The sequence below is a fragment of the Ctenocephalides felis genome, unplaced genomic scaffold (assembly GCF_003426905.1).
Source record: "Ctenocephalides felis isolate EL2017-DRISC unplaced genomic scaffold, ASM342690v1 CF-g0.4_SCAFFOLD_03572, whole genome shotgun sequence".
Classification (NCBI taxonomy): domain Eukaryota; kingdom Metazoa; phylum Arthropoda; class Insecta; order Siphonaptera; family Pulicidae; genus Ctenocephalides; species Ctenocephalides felis.
Window position 1 is genome coordinate 20,808,031 of NW_020539726.1, and position 8,810 is coordinate 20,816,840.

The following is an 8,810-nucleotide window of genomic DNA, read 5'->3' on the forward strand; positions in this document are numbered from 1 at the left end:
TAAAAAAACGAATTCAGTATAACTATACATACCAACTCTTTCAATTTTTGAAAAATAATTAGACAATAAAAATTGAGACATTGAGGCGAAGAAACCCTGAGAAAACAAAGTTAAGCAATTTAATTTTCTATGGTTAATTTAAACTAATTCTTTAAAAAGTTAGTTAAAGGTATAAATTATAACTATCCCTTTTTATTGCGATATATGCATAGAATGTTTATGAAACTTATTGGTATTTTTTTTTGTTGCAAGCAATCAGAACTTCAAAATCCTATAAGCTATTGTAATGATACTTGTTAACTGTGTAGCTTCTAGTATTAAAGGCATGTCAATTACTGTTGATTTATCTATTTGATATATTTTTTAATTTAAATTAAACTTTAATTCAAATGTGATTTTTCATTTGACACTGCCACACAAGAAAGGGCTTATTTTTACTAGGAAACATATTTCCACCTAGTAAAAATTAATGTTGCTACTGCTTGATTTCAGACTTATCTAAACAGTATAATTTGTTTGAAAAGCCAAAGTTATCACTACATATCTACGGAGTAGCAAATGAGTTATAATAATATCAATATTAAATCATGCCCAATTGTAAAATCAGTATTTCCCACATAAAAATTAATTTTTTATCCAAGCGAAAGATCCTTACCGCTTATTCGAATTTTCAATTTTTCCCTTAGAGAAATGAGCTGCAAGAAAACGCTGCGTTATCTTCAGGGATCTGTCGTTAACCTAACTAGCGCCGCTAAACCAGCCCCGACGTTATGTATATTATGTATATATACACGGAATAAATTAAATTACATTTTATGTGAAGTATAATAATGCGAAACCAGCCAACAAACCTTCTCGCTAATAACGAAGAACAAGTAAATCGCGCAGAAAGTTTTATGTTTTCTTGAAATTTTTTTGAGATTTTTGAGGAGCGAAAAAAAACTAGTTATATGTTGTGTGTATTTTTACATAAAAACTATTCGTGTTAAACAATGCATTCATTATATTTTCAAAAAAATTATGTCTGAATGAAAGAGACTCAACAAACTAAGTCATTCGTACAAAGTACTTCTTTTTTCCAATATAAAAAACTGTCATTTGCATTAAAGGAATAGAGTTAGTTGTAAAAACTTCCCGATATGTAAAAATATTCTGGAATAATAAATAAATGACGTAATCAGTTGTTTTTACAAGATGATAAAAATTTTAGTCAATCGTCAAAATTTTTTTCTCACCATTCAATTACGTAACGGATCGGTTGATTCTTACTGCAAACTAATAAGCACTATTTACAAATGATACTTTTTGAACTGCTACCAAATTTTCAAATAAGATGCAAAAATGCGAACAAATAAATTTGTTTATATTGAAGAAATAGCTTGACCGATCGTCTCCACGTGAGACTTTATTGAGTTTCATCAAACGGCTTCTAAATTCTTGAAGTCGAAGCCAGCTGTTTTTGAGAAAACGTCAATGAAAAATTTTATCTTACGTACACATAGGAAACGCTCTTTTTTAGTTATCCTGCGATTCAGAATGAAACGTTGAAGTAACCTAAAATAAACAAATGACAAAAACAAACTTCCCATTCTTTTTATAATTGCAAGTTTATAGTGCAAAGGTTTTTATCATAACCTAAATCAATTACTAGCACTAAATAACCTAAATCGATTTACTATCACTAAATAACAAATCATCTAAATTGTAAATATGTAACATATTTTAGGACTATTATTTACTATAAACAATCATTTTGATCTAAATCAATTTAATAAAAAAAAATGTCATTTAAACCGTAAGTATTACGTATTAGTCTTTAACACATATGGTTTAATCTGTTGATGAAGCCAATAAAAGAAAAACATTTGGTCAAGATTTAGAAAGCCACTTTTCTAATCAACCTATCTTTGCGGTGATAGTACTTGTAATAAATATTGGCACATATGTACACTAATAAATTATTACAAACAAAGAATCTAGTTAGAACGATAAGAGTAATTACATATAAATACCAGTATGAATATGTTCATAAAATAAGTGGTATTATTGAAAAAGTACGCGTAAGGTTCACACGCGATTAAAGTAAAACTTATTTGTTACTACACAAGATGGCATTCAAGTAAAAATAAATACATTATATAACAATTTTGAATAATGATTATTAGTAATATGGTATTATTATACTACTATATGGTACTCGTGATGCACACATTTATTAGTGTCAACCATTAAATACCTTTATATAATGATAAATTATAAATTGCATGTTTACAATAGCTTTAAAAATATGTATGATATTTAAAAATAATAATGTAATTAAAGTCATACTTCCAATATGACAAGATCGGTTTGTCATTTTAATTAGCATTTAGAACTTGAGCCTTCATTAGTGGAATGAAGTAATTGCTGATTAATAAATTTTACAACATTCGTTCAAATAATGGATTATGTTAAACGACGCCTAAAGAAATATTGTTTTCACAATTTCACTCATCATGTAATTGTGTTTGAATAACTGCATGTAATAAAATTAGCATACATTAATTGACTGCTCGAATTTTTTTTTTACTTTTTTGCTAAAGTTACAATCTCATTCTTTGAGTAGCTGTAATATCTGTCTTACCGATAAAAATATTTTCCATTACAATAATAACCTCAAAGGTATATAGTAACCTCGAAAACGTTGAATAATACAAATTACTTTAATAAACATACGTTTTTGAACTGGATAAAATATTCTTCCGATTCAGACATCTTTTATTAACTCAAGATTTGTACTACTATTTAACCTTAACCCTTTCGACTCGGATGCCGCCAAATTGCAGCAAAATTCATTTAAATCTCGGAATTCGCGAGTGTAAAGTGTTAAAATGTAATGATATGAAACACCGAAACATGAACAATATTTTTCACACTTTCGGTGACGTACGCACGTACAAATTCACGCATACAACGACACATGATACGACGACCAATCAGAATCGACCTGTATAGAAATAATATCATCGACAGCGAAAGACGAATCATTGGCACTCGACTCGGCCGTAACGCACTTCTGTTGCATTTGTACGGATTTACACCCTAGTCGCGCCTAAAGAAGTTTTACTTCAAAAAACAAAAACACTTTTTAATAATTCTAGAACTCCTTAATATATTTCTGGTATAATAAAAATGCTTCCTTTAAATTATTAAGTTTATTTTAGATGTTAATTGGTTCACGGTTCAGCGAAAAGAGAAATTTATTTTACATAGCTATTAACAGAAGAGTGTTGCCAACATCACTAAGAATAATGGCGGAACATTTGAATTACAATATATCACATAACACAAAATGTGTCAAACAATTTTGTCCAATTTCATAAAGCTACAATAAATACAAAAAAAGATCTACTTGTTATAGAAAGTCACAAAATTGCTTATATTTTAAAATGACTTGTTTCGTCCCTGACTAGAATCCTACAAAACCAACCTAAATATAGCTGGTGCTCGGCAACTGCCCCGATGACGCGGCGGTTGTTGATAATGGGTCCCCCGAAAGGTGTCAGACGCACGCACGTACCTACTATCCTCCTATGGAAGGTAGGTACCAGCATCCCGAATAACCGTAAATTATGACCATTGACAAGGAGGATAATCTTTAAATCTTATAGTTAACGCTGAACAAATATTATCATCATTACGCGTTTATAGCTAATATATTCATTTCGCTAATAAACGGGTACTGTGGTATGAAGAAAGGTTTTTGAGATTAGTTATTGAAGGTGCTGAAGATCTTGTGGTTTTATTATTTTATTTTGCGAGCACAAAGAATTTCATTACCAAGCTCCTTTTATTAAATAATTTTTAATAAAATTACTATCTGAAACATTATCAAATTGCTCTAATAGTAATAGTTTGGTATGATAAAAATATATATAATTTTTTCAATATATTTTTTTTCTTTGATATGAGTAATAAGAATATATTAAGGCCTATTCCCGGATAATATAGAAATTTGATGTTACGGGTCTATATTGGTATGAGTTGATAGTTAAAAACTATCAAAAAACTATGTCTTTGCTACCAATAAACCCTTATCAGTAGACACAATCTACAATTCATTAGAACTAAATAAATAGTCTGCCATAATCTCTGTAATCTTAATAAAATAATCAGTCAAGAAATTTAGATTTTGATATTCCAACTCCTAACTATAAAATATAAAAAATAAATTAATTTAACGATCAGTAAAATATCACAAATGGGTATGAACTGAAATATTAAATGTTTAATTTTATTATTTTGAATATTTGCCGTGAATCAGCATTTTATTCAATTGTCAATTATGCAACGTCGAGTTATGAAAAAATAAAGATTTTATGCTAATATTTGTTGGCCGAATCGCTTGTCTAATATCATTTTCATTAATTGCAAAAATAAGCACGTTTTATATTATAATTTTATTCAATTACCAAAAAATAAGTAATTATATAGGCTATCTAAAAAAAGTCATTAACTAATGATATAAAAACAATGCTATAACTCGATTTTTATACAGTAATTTTTGGAACTGTTCTGAGATGCACAACAAGTAAAACTGTACGATTAACAAAAAATGACTTTAAAAATACAAAATTTTCCTACCATTGTCAGAATTTTTAAAAATTGACGATTTTAATAATAAATTAATTTTTTTTTAATTCGTATTTATAAAACAATAATATATTGAATAATATATATTTTACATTCATTGATAATTATAATCAGTTTATTTAAGGTGCATAGTCAATAAGAATATAATCATAATTTATAATCATGCAAATACTAAGTTATTGACTTACCTTTCTGTCAATCAAATCTGCAATTTACACTATAAAACTTAAATATTACAATTAAAATTAATATTAAAATTCAATAAATATCATTAAAATTTAATAAATTAAATCAATAAAATTCCCTAAAATTCAACACTATCAAAAGATTAAAATGAACTAAACTCGAACAAATCTTTCTATTTTTGCATGTATTAAAATATGCTATTTCATTCTTATAATTACATAACACAATTCTTTGTTCCGATTGGTAGGATTTTGTGGTGACAAGATGCATTGTACAGATCCGTACTGAAGGTAATATTTAAAATATTTTATAAATTATAATTATACAGTACATCTGTATGAATATAATTTAACCTGTATTTTAATATTTTGCATAATTATAAAAATTGTATGAAATATATACAAATAAAATTTAATTGCATATATAATACCTATAAATTTAATTCTCGAATAATATTATGAAATGAAAATTGATTTTTTTTTATAGGAAACAGTAAATTATTTAATAATTTAATAGTTTATAAAATGTATCTTAAAAATAAAAAAACTTTGAACTACCTTAAATAAAAAAGAGTGTGCGTAAGGTTCACACGCGATTGAGGTGAAATTGAATATTTGCTACTGTACAAGATGGCATTTAATATATAATTTATATAATTTATCAAAAATTATTTTTGTTCGGGCACTGCGATGTAAAATGGCAATGGAAAATCTCCCACACTATTCTTCCCTCCAATTGGAGTTTAACTCAGCTCAGGGACCTGCCCTAGAGCAATACCTCCCATACCGATTTAAAATAGTTTACACTAAAAATTGCACTCATGTCCCCTGATCATCAATTAATGACATATTCCTAAAGACACATACTCGTTGTACGAGACATATGTCCAACGATGAAAGATTTGTATCAAAATACAGAGGCAGATGGTCTATTAATCTGATTCAGTAAGATAAGTTACGCATCACCCTAAGTAAATCAGATAGTTTTTGCGAACCATATTGATACAAAAGCCATATGAAAAAATCGATTAGGAGCGTAAAATGAAGCATTGCGTTACGGAGATTCTGATGCATTATTAATTCAATGGAATCATATGGGCATATTTTGCTATTTTGATATATAAACGCAGCATTTGCGTGTTGCTAAAATCTATGGAATCTAAAAAATTGTGTGAACGTTTATCGTGATGTCAGTCCTTTGTGTCTGACGCTAAGAAGTTTGACATGAGCCATGTCAGACGTATAGTCTGATATAAGCGATTTGGTAGAAAACCACGTCAATATCAAATGTTCGGTGCAAATAAAAATGGACTGCCTTTCTTTTATTTTATTGATTATAATATTAAATTCATTACTATTACTTTCGAACGTGGGAAGCACAAATTACAAACTAGTTGGCATTGGTATTTTGCCTTGAGGCACGTTACATGAACTTTCCGATATGTGTAAATACTCGACTTAATCAATAAAATCAATTTATGAATAATTAAAAATATTCCGAGTAGATTTATCACACATAATTGAAAACGAACGAACACGTTAACTCGGAGAATTTTCAAAAATCAACAAATTTTAATTAAACCAGTTTCCGTGGGACTTTAATGGTTTAGTATGTTCATTAAGACCAAGTACTCTATCGTTATACCAAGTAATCTACTGATTTTCTCAAATTTTGATGAACTTTTAAAATTAAACTGCTTGTTGTAAGTTCGTAATATTTCAGTAAGACCATGATATATATCGACAAAAAAAGTTCCATAAAAATGGGCTTAGTTTTTTTTTCATCCATTAATTATAAGAAAACGGTCGGTAGATTTTCACCTAAAACTAAACAGTATCATTCCCAACTTCGGTAGTATGACAAAAAGTTTAACACTTTTTTCCAAATTACAAAGAAACGGCTCGGCCGATCGTCGCACAAAACTGAGAAACGATAATCCTCATCGAGATACATCAAATGGCTTTTAAATTTCTAAAATCGGTTCAGGCGTTCTTGAACAAACGCCGATGAAAGGTCTAATATTGACAAATGCCAAAAAAACAAAACTAATTTTCGCATCTTTAAAGAATTGTTAAAATTAGACGACTTGTGGTAGGGCCATCATATTTTAGTATGATCTATAAGACTATGGTATCTACTCCGTCAAAGAAAAAATCATTAAAAATCGTCAAAAACATTTTTTTTAACACTTTTTACAAGAGAATGTCTCGGCCGATCTTTACCAAAAACTAATCAGCACGATTCCCAACCAATATCTTACGAACAGTTTTTGAATTTTCAAAATCAGAATTGCGGGCTAAAACGTGGACAAAATATTTTTCACTTTTCTGCCATTTACAAAGAAACGGCGTGGCTGATCGTCGCGCAATTTCGAGAGCACGGATCGACCGATTTGAATGATTCAAAAAACATTTCATTCCTACTGATGGAGAGCAGAGTTGTGATTAGTTTTTAGACAAAGCAGGTCCAGCCTTATCAAAGATAAGGAGCAAAAAGTGCGATAATGGCAATTCAATTTTTGAGAGAACATAGAGTTTGCAGCTACAGTCCCAATTCGATATTAATCTCGGCCAGTTCGATATCAAGCAGTATGATATCAAATTACCACTTCAGGTTATACATCTTAAATACAACCTCAAGGGAAAATAGCCTTTCGTCATTATTGCTGCAACAATATATATATATATATATTAGAGATGGGTAACTCACTCCGGAGTTATCACTCCGATACAACTCCTCCCTCGGAGTGAATCCGAGTGGAGTTGTCTCACCGGATTTGTCATATCCGACTTCCCTAATGTGGTATTAAATGTGTTAACTCGTGCAGACGTTTACTGTTTTTGTCATTTTTGGAAAGGAAGGGTCACTTTTTTGTCTCACAGACAGTTTTATGACCTTTTAGGTATACGTTTTTTTCCAGAAAATACAAAAATTTTACTTCAAAGATACAGAACAATGAAATTTTGTTCAAGTGTGAATAGTTTCAATGTATAATTTATTGAATAGTAAGGGGTCATATTTCTAACTACAATAATCTTTGGCCGTGAATGAATACACGAAACAAAATACATTTAATCTGGTTTTTCCATAGCCTGAAATAACAATACTTTAGAGTGCAAAATATATCAGTGACGTCAATAGTATTTAAGCAGCACAAAATATATAGTATTAAATTTTTACTTTTACTCAATTATATAATTGTCTAAGAGTAATAATATGCTAATCGAACTACCCGATATAATATTAATTCTCGAATGGAAATAGCAGAAGAAAAAATTAGAAAGCAGAAGTATTATTATTTGGTGAAAATATTTTATGATAAATAATTTGCTTTTATTACAAAGTTTACTACATTATTTTTATATAAAATTAATCCAAAAAATCAATTATTTTCTCATCAAAAGAAAATAATTAAATTGAATTTTATTCTCAAGTTTTGCGCTTTTACTTTGGTCAACAGTGTTAATCCTATGAGTCATTGAGTCGATCGTCTGGTCGACCGAAAAGTTTTACAACTCGTCATTTATTTGTGAATTATTTAGAAAAATTATTTTGATGATATTTTTTTAATTTTATTTTATTCATAAATTTTTATTTCAAAAAATTAAATTGGATTTGACAAATCCTTAGATGTATACGTAAACAACGCACTATAGAACGCATTTTTGTCGAGTATTTTGGTTTCAAAGTTGTCGGAGTCGTGGAGTTGTTAAGCGGATATAACTCCTCCCTGATGCGGAGTCAGTTCCGAGTCGATCCGGCTTCGGATATGATAAGCCCATCTCTAATATATATATATATATATATATATATATATATATATATATATATATATATATATATATATATATATATATATATAATAAAGTGGTTCTGAATTAAATTTAATCTGATTTAAATTTATTTTTATATTAGCAAACTGAATAAATATAATAACTGAATAAATATAATCCTGAAAATAATTCCATTTCAATATGAGCAAAAATATAAAA